Here is an 18,187-nt window from a genome sequence, read left to right on the forward strand (position 1 = left end):
ACTGAGAGCAGCTGCTCAAGGCTTCCTCCTCCTTGTCCCTTGAGGGCGGAAAGGCTGCTTCTCACCTCTGTAATTCTCTTTCCAGACTCACTCCCTATGGTAGGGTACTGTTATATCACACGACAATGTACGAGACTGGATTTCTTCCACTTTAAATTATCAAAAAAGTTCTCAAACACAGCAATGAAAATAGTGAAATTGAGAATGCATTGCTTCAATGAGTGTGACATTCCCCTTTTCTACCCTAGTACAGCTGCCTGCTTTAGACAGCCCTAAGTAACCTATCAAATATACGTAGGGATAAATACATGCATTCTGTAAATTCACACATACTGCCCATATACATAGTTACACGTAGACAGATGCATATTAAAAGAATTAAAGTTATTTCTAAACATTCCGGTATATATTTTATACATATGTATACACATTCACGTATACAAATGCATATGCACTGTGAGGGTGCAGACACAGGTGAGTGTGTACACACTTACATATAGTACATTAGGACTGAAGTTCTCTGGAAAAAAAAACCCAGAAATCATTAGACAATAACTGCATTCCCATAGATAGACATAATGGTTTGTGCCGAGAACGACACTGGACTTGACACGCAGCCGTGTTGGAAATCAAATTCTAGAGCAACAGACCAGGATTCAGTGTGAGTAAAAGGAAAATTTTCCCCATGAATATTTATGTGAAACTGTTCAACACAAGCAAAAATGATAAGGATGTGCCACCGGTACTCATGCTGCAATACCATATTTTAACAAAACAATTTTGAAGCACAAAAATACAATAGATAGTATTTTAATAGATTCAGAAATGCAGCCCTGTTCCAAACATTCACCATTTTACCTGTAAGAGTCATTCTGTTTAAGCAGTCGCCCTACTTATGTGCAGTACTATAAATGGGAATGAAAACCCATCTTTCATAAATTTGCTATAATAGAGTGACAGTAGCTACTGTAACTGAGGTTGCCAAATTGTCTCCTCTAAATAGTCACTGCTTGGTCCAAAATTTACTATCTCCTGTCTTTACCCAAGAATGGTTTCTATTCGATAATTTACCATTATCTGTTCTGTAGCTTGAATAAGATACTTCACTCATTTTTGTTGTGATGAGAACAAAAATAATACTTTCCACATTATAAGAAAAAAGCAGAGATTTTCAGGGCAACATTTTAACCTAAATAACTGAATCTTTAGAGAGTTCCAATTTGTCACCATGATAGTCCCTACTGAGGAACAGGCATAGCATTATGGAAAAAACAGGCTTTGATTTGACTAAATTATGAGCTTTTGGGAAATGGCGTGGACAGTTTTTGTTAAACTTACTAGGTGGGCAATGCACTGCACACACATTTGTAGCTTTACAGTACACCACCTAACTCCGACACTCTTAATTTAGTCACACACATTACAGGAAACCCAGAATCAGAAATAGGTAGTTAAACTCCTTTCACTCCTCTCATTCATTTTTTATTACAATACCTCCTCAGACAATTAAAACCCAAGAATTATGAATTGCTCCATCTCCATGTATACTCAGATTATTGAACTTCTTTATTTGGTATATACAGCTCTAATTTAATGAGGCCCACACGAGACTCCGGCCTGATTCATAGCTTGCAAGAACACAAAAGAAATTGCCCTTTATTTGTTCAAATTGGTACTATGGGTCGACTCATGAGGTACCCTGCAGATGCAGGCACCATCTCTTAATCGTCCGCATCAAGATACATGTAAGACTTAATCAAGGTTCTCTTCCTCCCTGAGTCCCTATGTTTAATTGCAAGGAAAACCAGATGGAACAGCGAGGGTTCCAACTGCATCTTGCGCTGTAAGTACAGGTAGGTGCACATCTGAGGACCAGAGCTATACTCACACAACACATACAGTTTATAGGCCATAGGTGTAGAAATGTGTCATTTTTATGTTCTCACAAGCACAGAATTTGGAGTTGCCTTCAACTTCAATACTTCCCTGTTTGTTTTGGTGCTTAAACACATGTCCTTCCTCCTATGATAGCCAAATGCAATTGGGGAGATAAATCACATCGTTATGGTTTTGGTTTACTAATGGAAGATTCACAGTTATTTCCAGGAAAAGTTTACATAAGAAAATGTAATATAAATAAGTATTAATAACGAAGGCTTTAAAACTACTTTGGTGAGCATTGCAACATGCAGCAAGGCAAACATCTGTTACAGATAACACAAGGAAGGTAGAAATACGACCACTTAGTTTGCAAGGCAGGGATTTTATTAGCCGATTTTTGAGCTATTCAGCAAGCTCTTTTTTTACAATAGAATTTGAACAAGATCAAGAACGGCTGGATAAACATCCCCTCTGCTGCTTCTGTATAGAAGAGACAGAGCTAGCTCACACTTTTTAAATATCCACGGAGGCAGTCATTATGAAGACCCTATGCTTTGATGCTAGGTTGATATCACTGTGATTACTGGAGTCATTTGCAGGGGAAAGGAAAGAGCAAGTAACACTGTCTTGTGTTATTCCCATGTGAAAATGGGGAGATGGAGCAGACACGAAGCAGATATTCTCACTGCACTGCTTCACCTTCCCCCTCACCTTCCCACACATACTCCTGAGATTCAGGATATGTAACAGTGCTATTTTGGAGACGAGTGAGCTGTGACTAGATCAGAGCAGGCTTTTTCAGTAAACCAATTCTAATTTTTTTTAGTAATACTAAGCAGAGCAATCATAAACAGAAAGAATCATTTCGTGATGACAGCGATGAATTTCTTGCAATTTCCTCTATCACAGTAAGAAAATGGGAAATATATCCAAATACAATTTCCTTCTGCAGATTTATCATCACTAGATCATATTTTATTGGTATTATATGAACACTTTATTTAGATACTTGTGCTCAGAGAAAACCTCCTCATTTTTGGCAATTTCCTTTTTTATAACTCTTGAATTCCAGCTAACTTCTGCCTCATTAGTTTAATATAATCCCCACTGATGAGTCTTAGGAGAAGGGACACGCTTTACAACATCAATGCCTCTTCATGAAAAGGGAAAGTGAAAATAAGTATGAAAGCAGTTGAGTCCAGCAGAAGGACAGGCATTAAAACCTCGTCCCAGATCTATTTATTTAAAAATAATTTTCTCCCTTATGCCACTTAGGGACTAAGAGAAATGAAAAAGCAGCTTCATATATCAGGAAAAAATTTTAATAAGGGAAGAACATATTATGAGATTGATTTTGATTTGTTTAATAGAACCACCAGCTCCTCCTAGAGACAAAAGGCCAAGGCCTAGTATATATGTTTAAATTAACCTGATAAAAGAGACTCAAAAGATTAGTCACAGATAACCGTAGTACTAGTTCCATACTTGAGAAAATATTTTTAAGTGGCATCACCACCCTGAAGAAAACCTAAAGTAGAAAAATTAACATCTCCGCATCCTAACAGCCGAGCAGAAACCATTTTGGAACACCACAGTCCTTCCTCGTTCACAATACGCTATTAAACATCTCCTCCTATTTATATCCCTAACAGCATCCCATATCGAGCATCCTTGGCACTAAAAGTCACTTCAAAAGAGCCAATGAACATTCAGCTATCCGTTTCTCAGAAGACCGCGTGCGTCGTATGTTTGTGTACTCGTGAGGAGCAGCTGCCAGATGCACCTTTCAGTAGCTTAACAAGCACATGGATCTTCTCTCCAGGTTCAGTAGCTGTTCACAGCAAGGCTGCATTCAATCCAGTCAGAGAGCTGAACTCTTGCCTCTTCCCTAGCAGCAGGCTCACAAAAATTCTCAGCTGGAAGTCAGTCATTACTACCTAATTTTTTTATCTCTACCATTAAGTAATGGATTTTGTGGAAGGCTTTGCAGTAATTCCTGAAAGCGATTTTGCATTTTACCTAACAACACATGGGAAATTCATAGTCTCTAACTTCTTAGTCGAGAAATGCCAGGGGTCATCTAATAATGGTATGGTCAACAGCTTCAGCACTACCACCCCGCTACTAATACTTACGATACTTCTTCGGACATGAACTGAATAGAAGTACTGTCATGTCTAAACTCTCTAATGGATTAGGGAAAACGGGAGGGAGCAGGGAGGCAAGAGATCACAAGTTTCTGAGTACCTTTCGTGATAGTCATTCTCAAGGCAATGCAGTGCTGGATGAATCCTAGCAAAGATAAGAAAATAAGTGGGATCTTAGAGCGGGTCTACTCACCCAAAATACTGGGAAAAAAAACACCCTGGCAGTTGAATTCTGCCAATTACAGACAAAAGGAAATGCAATTACAGCAGGTTACATTGCCTGCTCAAAAATTCTGCTCACATGCAATGAACCTGTGGGTTTTTTGGCCTGGTAGCAAATGTCATTCTCATAAGTCTGTAAGTAAGAACACATGGATCCCCTAGTGAGCACCTTCCTAAGATAACCACCACAAAGAAACCACTCCAGGTCTTACGATAAAGTATAATTGCTGAACTTCCACTAATCATATGCTTTCCCTGGGGCTCTGTGAGCAGCATGCCCCCATAATTCAACTGCTGATCTCAGATCAATGAGAAGAGAAAAAAGAAAAAGAGGAGCCAGAAAGATAACTAGTCAAGTCTCTAGTTCACTACCACAAACAAACTGTTCATGACACTACATGTATTAAAAGCAGCCAGCAGCTGAGCTGACATTCACAGCCTATGGAAAAAAGGCCTTTAATTTGTACATCCTTCTAAACCATTTTCAGTGCGGACATCGGCCCATGGATATAGGGAACAATAGTGATGGGCCTTCCTCTTGGAAATGCTACTGCCAAAATAAAGCTGCTGAAGCTTCCTGATTTAGGCCATTTTGTTTCTTGTATAAAACACTGTCATAAAACTAAACGCTGCCACAGGAGCAGACGGCATGCCAAGCAGACTGCTGATCTGAAATGTATCCAAAACAGCTAAACCTCTTGAGTATGTAAATTCTGGATGGAAATTTCATGACAATAAGCTTTCCAGCACTGGCACTCTGGGATCTGGAAAGTAGTCTTTTCTCTTGGTCTTGTTAACTTCTTGATTTATACTCATTTTTGCGTGCAGCCCAAAATGTCAGATTCTACTCAATTATACTCTGAACTGGAGACTATTTCCCCGCTCAGTTGGATGGTGTTCCATCATAATGAGATTAAAAAAGGCTACAGAGATGCAGCACAGAAGATAATTTTTTTTAAGGACCTAAGCTTGCTTTGCTTTTTTTTTTTGATCACTTCGTTTTTCTAGGAACATACTCGTTTGTATTTGAACAGGAAAACACTACCAGTTACACGCCTGTCTGTGATCACTCTTATCACAAAGAAGATAGGATTAGGACATAAAGTAAAAACACACCCACAGAAGTAACTTCCACCAATGAACCTGTTCTGACACTGGTATAGCATGGACCAAAATTTTCCAAGCAGAACACGACTAGAAAGTAGCTAATCTTTCATACTGAAATAAACTTACATTAATAGGCCTGGGAAAACTTTAATAGTATTGTAGTAAAGGAGACTCATTCTGATAAAGAAGCAAAATTAATTCTGTATTCATGTTAGACGCGTTGGTCTGGTTCCTCAGTATTTCCCAGTTAGAATTTACTCCTAATTTTCTTGCTCAGCACAGGAGTCATAGCCATGATTGAGAATGGACACCTTGATAGGTTTCTAATAGATGCTGAGGAACAGTCCCAAGCTTACTTCTGAGTTAAATTCTTTCCTCAGAATGATAGTATCAGTTTCTTCAGCCCTTATCTAGCTTTTTCCCATTATTATTTTCAATTTGGAGATCAATTACAACAGCAGATCTCAAGAGTATAGACATTCACAGACATAGCAGCCAAAGACCTGACAGTCACAGGAGAATCAAGCTTTTTTACTGAATCCAGAAAGCATGAATGTCTGCCTCAGGCTTAAAGAAGAAGGAATTTTTTTTTTTTCCCCAAGGCATAAGAAGAACAAAGTAATATTTTTTTTTTCTCTTTTTTTTAAAGTTCACAACTACAGAGAAGGTAAGTATACCCCTTTGAAAGCTACCAAGATGATCACATGCATTGCAGTGCAAGAAGTACAATATTTGGTTCATTGATTATTTCTGTGTGATCAGTTCCTCACACCAAACCAGTGCATCACTTCCCAGGGGGGTTCCCAGGAACCCAAGATTTCAGCAAATCTCCATTGTTTGGCTCTAGTGTTACAGAGACTACAGCTGCATGTGTCAAAGAGTCCTAGAGAAAGATGACAGGTTGAAGTTTTACAAGAAGAACTGCTTCACTACTGCATGAATATTGCGTGAGCATAAGTTTGTTGAGGCATGTTATTTTTACCAGTATTTCTTAGAAGGGAAGTCCTAGATTCCCACATTTATCCTTTCCTTATTGGAAGCCTCCAGAGTGAAGGTGAGGCATTATCAGAAGCTGTTATGATACGGGAATCACTGATCTATTAAATCTTTGTAATCTTGACACTGTTACATATTAAAAGATAAGAAGAAACAATAGCTTTTCAAAGAGTAGTGATATATAAGAAGAAAATATGATCTGGTAAACTGAAAAAAGTAATTTAATTCCTCTTGTATATCATTAAACAGAGAAGTTAACCATCAATCCCTGATAATGACTCATTCATTTATTTTGCCAGTAGCGCTGATGTCCCACTTCTTGGTAGACTATCAGTAAGAGTCCTGGTTAAAAGCAAAACAACGATTCCTTCCAGATGTTTATGCAAAGTTAAGAAAGAACTGAGCTTTCATACTGAAATAAGACATTTCTGCCAATTTTCATCAGTGTTTTTTTATATAAAAATTTTGAATGCCATGGTAGGAAGCCATTTAATCTGCTTTTAATCAGGCTTGTGAAGCTGCAGTAATTTAGCATCATTGACATTTAACTCTTACTTGATTATTATTTTAATGAAACCTTGGAACTTGAGTCTGTTATATCAGGGCAAAGGCAATTTCATTGAGGAATCTGAGAAATGTGGCTCAGTTTCTGAAGTCAACCCTTTGTCCTTAACAATGCAAACAGATCAATATTTATGAAAACTACAGGACTAGGGGATGAAAAATCGCCTTGACTAGATCTCAATTCCAAACTCCTATTTATTGGTGACGGCTGATGGATGGATTTTACACTGAATTTTTACACTGTAAAATTCCACCCTTCAACACCCCATGTGAACCCTGTCTTGCCCTATGACAGGAGAAGGACTGTAAGCCAACAGTGCAGGATCCCATTAGCAAGCGTGTTCTCCCACGGGTTTAAATAATGCTTGTGCGGTCACCTCACTCGCAACCCACTCTCAGCTACTTAGCTAGAGCCAAACTAGCCACCTAGAGCAGAAAGGAGGCCATAGCACCACTCCCAAGTATGTGTGAGCTAAACATCATTCTACAGAGAAAAAAAGTCAGATAGATACCATATGAACATACATGTGAGAACTGACAATACTTGTCCACACAGTTCCCATTCAAAGCTGGCATATCAATCGACTCCTTTCAAGTTCTATTGCTTTGAGATATTTCACCCACTCTGAAGATGAGAATGATACTTTATGACACTGTGGAGGTTTTGTTATTTTCAGTTTTCCTCCAGATCTGCATCTCCTTACAGGCTGGGAGATAGAAAGATGTCTATTTTGAAAACTTACTTGGGCAGCAGGCGCTTCACAAGTGCAGATTTAACTATCGGGTCTCCCAGTAGGTCCTCTTTATTTTTTGGAGTGTCATATTGAGATGAGATAAGGCTTCCCTAGAGAATAAGACAGCAATTGTAAGGGAAGCAATATCATATATCACCACTGAAACAAGAATTTATGTAATATTTCCCCCCCCCCCTTTTTTTTTTTTTTTTTTTTTAATTGCAATATTTCTCAGGGCAGCTAAGGCAATGAAAAATGCACTGGAGTCCACACACTCTCTCAAACATATAAACACTTCAAAGTTTCCACAACATTCTTCTCCAAACAAGTGATACACAATAGATGTGCCTTTATCTAAAATACTTGGCCAAACTCTCTGGTAAAGGTATATTTATGCAGTCCAGTGTATGCTGCAGCAGCCCGGCAAGGGGGGAGGCAGGAAACAACAGGCATCTCCCTGCAGCCACAGGCATCTCAAAACACTTTCTGGTAGCATCAACTGGTATTCCCCCAGGGCTCTGCTACACAACTAGCAGAAACTCCTTCTCCTCACCTCTTCAAAAAAGCTCTATCTGTTCCTTTGCTGCAGAAAAGGGAAAATGCATACATTGTCTACTAAGTTCCCCAATAAGTTTAGTTCAACTTATACTGCGAGCCATGTTTCATCCCTTGGCAGAAAACAACTCCTTACAGTGGGCTTTTTCTGGGAACACTTGCCTTTGGTGGGTGGGGAAGGGATGAACCATGGCAGCATTAGACCAAATCATCCAACCTTTCAACCTTCATAAGCCAGGACAGGCATCAAAATCTCCTCTCCGCACACAGCTTAGCCATTAGGTGTAAATTTGGTAACTTGGCATTCAGATGCCTATTTAAAAAGGCATCCAGGATTTGGAATATATTTCAGTTGTAGTAAACACCACTACTGCAGTCTAGGCAGTTTTAAACTGCTCCCTGCTTGGAGAGGGGTAATAGCTCCCTATAGGGCTCACACCAGGCAGCCAGAAAGTTTACCCAAGTTTTGAACCCACCATAGTTGTAGCTATCTTACTGTGCTGGCCAGAGCCAGGCTTAGTATGTTCACACACCACAGCACTATCTTCCAGAATGTAACTTTGGTATGAGTCTCCAGAGAGCTTTTCTTTCAGATTAAATACAATTAGGAGGCATGAGGAAGAAGAAAGCATAGTAAATCACAAGATGTTCCAATAAGTATTGCTAACAATGGTCCCTGGTGAAGTCTTGTAATACCCACAAGACAAGATCCCTACTTCAGCAACTGCTCACCTATCTATGTTTAGATTCCATAGTCACTGGGTAGTAGTACTATACATTTTCTTTACCACCTTAGAAATGTATAGTGTGCTTATTATATGGTATCAGAATGAAACAAAAAAAAACCCCCCTTACAACTCAGAAAGCGCATTCCCTTGGTCCCAATCACACCACAGCATCCATATTCCCTTGTCACTGGTAGAAGTATGCCCTTGCATTAATCCAAAATCCAAGATGGAATGTGTTGATACCAATTTCTCCAGTATAAAAAGTGGTAAAAAAAAACAGGATAAATTATCCCATCCCTAAACTTTATTATCCATGGGATATACAGATTAAAACTATAGATGGGATGCAAAATTTAAATTTATTCTTTATTTAGCATAGTCCAATTATTTGTTTAGGACAAAAGCATTTGAATGAGTCCTGGAAACCCTGCCTCACCTCTAGTTTGCTTCTATTTTTCCCTCTACCATACCTGTATTTTTATTTCAAACCGGACTGTAATTTGTTCAAAGATAGCAAACCTGGTATGTCAAAACCTGTTCAACTGAACAGCTCAGTCTCAGAGCACTTGTGTGCGTAGATGGTTGCAACATATAACAACATACAAGATTTTACTTATACACCAATAGGTAGAATACAAGTTTAAAAAAAAGCCCAACTTTAACTAACATGCTTGCAGGGTATTACCAGAGAAGAAATCTCATTTTGTCTACACATACAAACACATATGACGAAGGACATGGCAGAACATTTTGACTGATCACAGCCAAGAACTTAAAACCATATTCAGAAACAGCTAGAAAAACAATAGTTTTTGGGTTCAGGTTTTTTTTTTTTGTAATTTAAAACCAAACACACAAAGTTCAGTCATTTGGGAAAATCATCTTAGAGTAATTGTCACACCAACACTATTTAGTATGCTCCTTTCCCTGATTGATGTATACATCAAGTAATTACAGGCAATTAAACATATTCTTTCCAATGCTCTTGCCTTGTTTCCTTTTTTCCTTTCACTACAATTACTGAGTATTTCCTTTTACTAATCAACTTGCACTTTTCAAACAATCTTGCACACATTTGATGCATCAAAAGGGACAATACCAAATTTTGCTGCTCTTTCAGAAGGATCATCTCTGTCATCACTCTTTACATCAGAAACAAACCAGCCCCAAAGCTATTTTCATACCAATCTTTCAACTGTTCTGTTTATTCTAAACATAACTTGGATAGGTGCCTTTCAAAGATCCAAATTTGTTCCATGCCTCATCAAGGGTCCCATAACAGGATTTACGCAGCAGAAAGAATGTAATAGTCAAATCGCAGTTTGAACAGAAGATTTTTTTTCTTTTACTTCACGTTAGCATTTACGTGACTCATTAACTACGAAGAGGAACAGTGTTGCAAAACAAACACTTTGTTCACTTGAGATAGGCACATAAAACAAGAAAAATACATCACGTTCTCCAGAGGAATGCATGCCATCTCTACTGCATTGACTTCTTTAGCTTTTAGGTTCATTGAGGCAAGGACTGCCTTTGGAAATATTCTGTGGAACCTAAGTGGGTCTTATAAGCTAGGATACACAGGTAATATTGCAGTGCAAACAATAATAAACACACATAGCTCAACACCTGATAGGCATAAAGGGCAGCATCACTGTTCTTTATCAGGTCATAATGTTGATATCTTCCTAGTCCCAAACATTTTAGGAACACAAATCCTTTCTAGACCCCATTAAATAACATACTATTGACTTCTCTTCATACCAAAAACAGTAGAAATGTGCTACATCCTCAGCTAGAGTAGTTATAACAACTCCCATTTCTAGTTTTCAGAGATCCCCTGTCCAATTACTGGTAAGTAAAACAGACTCACAGCTGTTAACACCAACTGAAATACACACAGACACCAACAGAAATGCTAACAAACCTTTTCTTTATGGCTTCTTTCAGAGAGTATCACACTTGCTTCTCATCCTTTCTGCAAGCCAGTTGCTACCAAAAATATGTCAGGAAACCCTAACACTAGAAGAAATCCACTCCATATACTTCCATATTTTTAGCACATGACAACGCTGTTCAATTTTCCTTAAGTACACTACGGCATGACAATGATGTAATTCATGACTCCATTCCTGCTTGATGCTTAACAAGCAAATTAGTCAAACAGACAAATCTGCCTTAACTTCAGCAGCCCTAACCCTTACTAAACATACCTTGGGACTGAGATGATTCCCCTAGAGCTTGCTTCTACATATAGCAGGCTGACGAGCTACCACATCATCCACAGCACTGCATCCAATAGTTGCATCGCAGCAATTTAAGCTCACCTGTTTGATTTTCTGCTAAAATGAGAGGGAAGATCTTTAGCAGAGGCTGTAACTTGACAGAAGGTGGCATTACAATCACCTGGGAGCTCTGGCAGTTAGTAACTTCCCACCTGAGAGCTCATGCTCCTCAGGTGTTTTTCACTTGTTTTTTTCTAAATCTAATTATTTCACCGGCCTGGAAAGAGGAGTATTCTTGAGTCATTTTCAGCTGAGAAACAGCCACTTGAGCCACATTACAGAAAACGAAATGTTATTATCTACATGTGGGATGTGCCTTTGATTGTATAGTGATTCTGAACAGCAAAATATAAACATGAGGAGGGCAGCTGGGGTACGGTCCTGAGTTCAGGCTTGGGTCACTGTGAATATATCCTCAGGGAAGCCACTGATGTATGGCAACTGGTCACACCTAGTCCACTAAGAAGCAGGTGCTCTGTTCCTCCATCCCCAGGCATACATGATCAAGAAAACCAGCTATTTCATCTCTTTGTCCCAGGATGGTCCTTTCTTGGGGACAATCCAGTAATGACATTATAGCTGGTCAGAAGCAAGACAATATGGAAATTAATACCAATAAAGTAATAGCTTGATTTTATATAAACTCCTGTGCACTAGCAATTGAGCCATGCCAATTCATTGAGCCATGTCTTCTTTTGCACAGAGAAATACTAGCGGCATGTATTATCTAGGGTTACAGTTAGTCAGAGTTTAGGAAACTGTATCTTCAGCAGCTGAAATAATGTTTATATTCTACATCTGACACAAAATCAGGAAAACGGATGATATTACTAGAGTGAAAGTTTTTTTCCCCTTGTACTTGGCCATTTTAAGGTTAGAATTTCAGTTTGGTGACGGTAAAGTCTTGGAGATGAAAGACAACAGCCCATCTTAACAGCTTGATTTTTACAAAACCTGGAAAATTAGAAAGAGGTATCTTATCAACAATTTCTAATAATTTCTTTTTTATTCTACTGCTTGCCTGGATTTTCTGCCTATATTTAAAGTTAAAATCAAGGTAGAGGTTAAGGTTTAGGACTTCAGCAGTGTAAACAATGATTGGATGCAATAAGCTGAAACACGAGGAAGACAGCAGGTGTAACTTTCCGTACCCTATTTTCTATTTCACTGTTGATTTTGGTCTGTTTAAATTTGGGATAAAATAGGACTGAAGAAAGAGTTTGGAAAAGATGAAGCTTTTGTCCTGAACACAGTTAATGAATTAGGAAGATGCCTGGTGTTTATACATTGTAATTTTTTTCTCCTCTTGTTTTTCTCTGGATATTAAAGCATTTATTTTAGTCTAAGTATAGGTTCCCTGTCTGAAGCTAAAATCATGGATAGTGTTACGGATGGTGGAAGATAAAATTTCAGCAAGATAATAGATGGACCTTGAACATTCAGCAAGGTTAGATGATTGGAATCAAGAGTCTCCAATATTATACTTTCCATTTTGACCTAAAGAAATATACCCTCTTGATATTTAAGGTGAAAATTAAGGTTGGGATCACAATTAGAATTTGAAAAGTAAAATGTCAGAAGTCCTCTACATGACTGGAATCTGCTTAGTCCACAAAACCATGAAGAGAGTGATGTCAGCAGTAATCAATTCGTAATGTTACTATTTGCGTATGAATCAGTCTCATGGGTATAATTAAGTTATAGAGACCTAAATGCTCAAGACTCAAGTTTATGTTTGAGTTCTTCAAAACGTACATTTTTAGTGTTTAAAAATAATGCTTGACTTTTTCCTTTTCCTCAGAGAATTGCATTGAGTTCTAATTATGATCAGAGTTCAGGTTTGGAAAACTAAACAGATCTTAAAAGCAAAACTCTGGTTGTGCTTACAACAAGGAAGCAGGACCAGGTGCCTAGTGCCTGACCTGGTCACAAGCTACAGCTGTGGTTAGTGTGGAGACTGGTATGAGAGCCAGAGCTCAACGAGCAAAACCTCAGCTCTTTCTATGCTGGATGTCAGTGCATTCTGCAGATTTGGAGGTGATTTTGTTTTGAAAGGGTGTAACAGCAGTTTCCTGAGTTTGGCACACATAAAGACAAACTGCCTTTCTATGAAGACTACGCTGTGGGTGCACAGCAATTCCTAGAGGTCATTGAGGGCTCTACTTGTGCTCCCAAAGCCTTTTTACCTCAAGTCTAACCGATACATACGGGCCTGCCCAAGTGGCTGCCTCTCACTGTTGCCTCTGCAATTGCTGCCTCTGCTTGCTCCCAGTCTTTCTCTCAGAAACAATTTAAGTCAGAACAATTGCTTGTGTTTTGCTATGAAAAATCTATGCTTCTATTTTGCATCTGAAAAAGTCATCAGTAAAACTAATCGGCATAGGAAAATACATTTTTTTCCCCCCTTAAACCTATGACACAGTTAAACAGCTTTATGAGTAAAAGTTTCATTTGCCTTTCAGACATCAGGCATTGGCCAGTGTTCAAGGAAGCTTATCCATCCAGATGAACAACTGGCTTGTTTCAGTACTGAGCAGCCAAATTCATCCCTGGAGTAACACCAATTGATATTTGTAAGGGAATACGGCAAAGAAGAATTCAGGCCATTGGAAGAGGCAAAAGTAGTGTATCTTAAATATTCTGGCAGGACATACCACTAAGTTATGTTCTACAGAAAACAGGTATATGTAAATCTGAGATACAGAGGTTTTATTCTTAACACGCATAAAAAATGCAATCGTGTCAGACACAGCTCTATTAAGTGTAAATCTCCTCAAAACAAAAATGCCAAAGTACCCGCATTCAGCATCTCTCCTCACCTCATTTCAGACAGCATATGGATAGATACATGCCACAATTATCTTTATACGTGATTTAGGAAAAAAGCATTGAGCCTGTCTGGCTTGCTTCAGAAGTATATTTTAGACCACTTATCCACCATCAATATCTGTGCAGATGCAAATACTGAAGACCGAATCTCTGCTGCTAAGGGCTGGATTCTTTATGGAACCTTGTGGTGACTTATGGTTGCCCCTTGGACAACAAAAAAACACTGGGAAATCCATATGCTAGAGCTCGCTGTCTCCCATGTGGGGGAAAATGATCATATTTGGAAAAGAAAATTGCAGTGCAGTAAAATGCCATGAAAACGAAAATGTAATTGTCACAGGACTTGCATCAAGGGACTATTCCAGCCACTGTAACATACGGCATTCCTGAAATTTTGCTAAATTACTGTCCAGATTTGCTTTCTGGTTGACTTATCCTGAGAATAATAGAATGAATCATAGAAGCATAGAAAGTTAGGGGTTGGAAGGGACTTCTGTGGGTCATCTAGCCCAACCCCCCTGCCAAAGCAGGGTCACCTACAGCAGGCTGCACAAGACCTTGTCCAGGTGGGTCTTGAATACCTCCAGAGAGGGAGACACCACAACCTCCCTGCGCAACCTGTTTCAGTGCTCCGTCACCCTCAGAGGGAAGAAGTTCTTCCTCATGTTCAGATGGAACTTCCTGTGTTTCAGTTTGTGCCCATTGCCCCTTGTCCTGTCGCTGGGCACCACTGAAAAGAGTCTGGCCCCATCCTCCTGACACCCACCCTGCAGATATTTAGAGGCATTTCTAAGGTCCCCTTATAAAGCAGGATTATTAAACTTTTTTAGGGATACTCGGTCACAACCTTAATGGCATAAAATGTGTTTTCATACTTCTTGGGGACGACAATACGAAAATTACCACTTACTTTCTCTTGAAAAGATGGAAATTAATTTCAAAAACTGGAGACTGAAATTACATGCCCCTAAGAGCATAGAATTTGTGTTATACTTCAAAAACTGTAAAGCAGTGAGGCACAGAGAATTTCTGCATCAGATTGACAATCACCCACAATATCTTGCAGTCACAGGGATATAACTCTCAGTTATGTTTGCTGTCTGGAAAATATCAATCAAAAAGAGAGCTTAGGTAAATATCATTCAGAAGCCAGCTGGCACTAAGTACGACACCCATATACACCCTTAGGATTTCAGTGCAAACTCTGACCCTGTCTCCAGCAGGAAGGCATCTGCTTGTTTGATATGAGAGCCCATATATGAGATTCCCAGGCATAAAAATTATAAAGCTTTGATAGCGACAAGTGGCATATTATACCTGCTTCAATTACCTAGCTTTCATTATTGCTGACTACCAGACCAGAAAATATCATACATGAAGCACCTGCATTATTGAAGTATCAAAAGCATGAGAGATAATAGATATATTTGGCTACAAAATCCTATAAAACACATGACACCTAGATCTTTTAAGCATATGCCTCATTTTTGGTTGTAAGAAAGAATTTCTGAGTTGATGGCATTGAACACAGGCAGTATATCATGAAACAAGTCCTTTGGAGCACATTTCTGGGCACATCAAGGGGAAGAAGTTGATCAGGAAGAGTCAGCATGGGTTTACCAAGGGTAAACAATGCCTGACAAACCTCATTGCTTTCTGTGAATAAACGTCCAGATTTTGGACAACGGGAGAGCTGTGGTTGTCATTTAGCTTGACTTTAGGAAGAGTTTTGACACTGTCTCCCACTACATGCTTGTAGCCTAGTTGGGACATTATGGTCTGCATAGGTGAACAATTAGATGAGTAAAAAAGCTGTCTGGCTGGCTGGGTTCAGAAGGTAGCAGTTAATGGGCATTCTCTGCCTGGATGGAGCAGACCATCTGGCAGGGGTCTATATGCCAAAGTGGTACCTCAGGTAACTGTACTGGGACCTCTCCTGTTTAACATCTTTATCAATGTTCACTCACCTCCTCCAATGATGAGGAAGACATGATGGACTTCAGCAAATTTGCATGTGACTATAAATGGGAGACCAGCTGATACTCTCAGTGGCAAGGTGGGCAGGGCTGCCATTCAGAAGGACCTAGACATGTTGGAGGAATGGGCCAACAGGAATATCATGAAATTCAGCAAGAATAAATACAAAGTCCTGCCCTAGAGAAGAAATAACACCTTGCAACAACAAAATAGGCTGCGTACTGACTGGCTGGGGAGCATCTCTGCCAAAAAGGACCTGGGGCTCCATGTAAACAGCAAGCAGAGCATGTGCTGGCAGGGTGTCCTTGCAGCAAAGAAAGCCAACAGCACTCTGGGCTGTATCAACAGACACAGAACCAGGAGATCAAGGGAAGTGATTATCCCCTCGCACTTGGAACATTTCAGACTGCATCTAGAATAGCCTGTCCAGTATTGAGGCTCCCAATTCAGGAAAGACATCAACAAACTGAGCAGAGGGCCATAAGGATATTCAGGAGGCTGGAGCACTGGCCCTATGAGGAGAGACGGAGAATAGGTCTTGTTCAGCCTGAAGAAGAGCCAGCTACTGAAGGACGGAACAGCAGCTTTCCAGTACCCGTAAAGAGGTCCTCAAGAAGACAAAGCCAGGCTGTTTACAGTGATGCATGGCAGTAGGATGAAAGGAAGCATCTGCCTCTGATGATGTTAATTCTAGAATACTTGCTTTTGCAGGAAACATGAAAGAAATTAATCCTCAGGTTTTACTGAATGGCTAGGAAACATTTTGCATGGCTTTACAATCTGTCATGCATTTCAAAATGCTGTGCTCAAGGGATTCCTGACAGAACTCCCACAGGCTGAAGATGTCCCAAGGATTAAGAAAATTTTTAAGTATCTTGAAAGCACCTTTTTTCTTCCTTGTCCCCTAATCTGCAGTGCATAAAGTTTGTTTCTATGTGAGGATATGACCCACAGTTATTACATGTATCTCACAGTGGTAGAAACTGCTAATTTTTAGCAAAATAATTGCTCTTCACAGTCATATTCCCTCAGTATAATATTTGCAAAAACATGTTTCAGGAGTCATTCATCAACACAGTTTCTCAACAGAGGTTTACCTAAACAGTCTGATTTCTTACAGCTATTGGGAGGAAATAAGCTCTGAGATCTCCAGGATTAGCATGCAAATTTTTATTTTCACTTTCAAGTTTGGGTTCTTGCTTGCTCATGTTATACTGTTTTACAGCTGTGAAGGGGCATTTCCTTTGCTAGCCACCAAGCTGAAAGAGTTCAGATGCAAATTGTAGCATTTGAGAAGAAAGCAGAATCATTTCAAAGCTCAGAGACTCTCTGACCCTTTCTCTCACGCCTTGAGTTTGGCAGGACAAATGTAGGCTTATTTGCAGTTTGTTTGTTAAGCTAGGGTCATGTCCACTAAGCCCAAAGAACCACTTATCCGAGATCAAGTCACAGTGGAATCAGCACCAGCAGAAGGAAAACACAAGCAGAGACTTTTCATTATCTGGAATTTAACAGTTATGTGATGGCAAAAGGAGAGGCCAGGGAAAAACAAATCTACTGATTTTTACTTACCTTCTACAATTGCAACCAGACCAATTAGGTGAATGTTTAAATGTAAATGTTTAAACGAAGGTCCATAACAGGCATTCTATCTCTTAGATTTCACAATTCTGAAATAAAAGAGGGTTCAGATGTCTGAAGTCCACTCTTCTTTGTACACAGGAAGCACAGATGGGGTTTAAGTGGAACAGTACATTCACTCTCTGCAGAGGACAGGGTTTTATCAAAGGCAAGCATCTCCTAAACAGATGTCCAAAACACTGCTGTGGATGATTTTTCTGTATAATTCTATTCCTTCTGTATGCTATACGCATATTTTGTCATAATTGGTAGCTACTCCACAATATAAGTCCATAATTATAAGGTTGCATCTATGCAGTACTGGAAACTTAAACCAGGGTAGAGGGTAAAAAAAGCCACAGACCATGATAAAGCAAAAGGCTGCCTTTTGAAATCTCTCACTTTGAAAACAAGAGTTGGTTTTGGTTTTATTTTTGACCTTCAAATTAGACAACAGTTTTTCAGTCATGACCCTTCGATGCTTAGAAGCCGCCACGCTGTTCTAATCCTGGTTAGAATCTCATAGCTACCATTGCCTCATC

The 18,187-nt window shown here is 39.4% G+C and overlaps 1 long non-coding RNA gene across 1 annotated transcript in view; it reads right to left on the reverse strand.

The window, feature by feature from the left end:
* Positions 1–18,187, reverse strand: part of LOC142362101 (uncharacterized) — a 172,908-nt gene that overhangs the window by 76,458 nt on the left and 78,263 nt on the right. Inside the window, exon 4 of the long non-coding RNA XR_012764674.1 lies at positions 7,661–7,761. This is a non-coding gene — a long non-coding RNA (uncharacterized LOC142362101). The remainder of the gene's footprint in view (positions 1–7,660; positions 7,762–18,187) is intronic.

This window comes from Opisthocomus hoazin, chromosome 7 (assembly GCF_030867145.1).
Source record: "Opisthocomus hoazin isolate bOpiHoa1 chromosome 7, bOpiHoa1.hap1, whole genome shotgun sequence".
In the NCBI taxonomy this organism is placed as follows: domain Eukaryota; kingdom Metazoa; phylum Chordata; class Aves; order Opisthocomiformes; family Opisthocomidae; genus Opisthocomus; species Opisthocomus hoazin.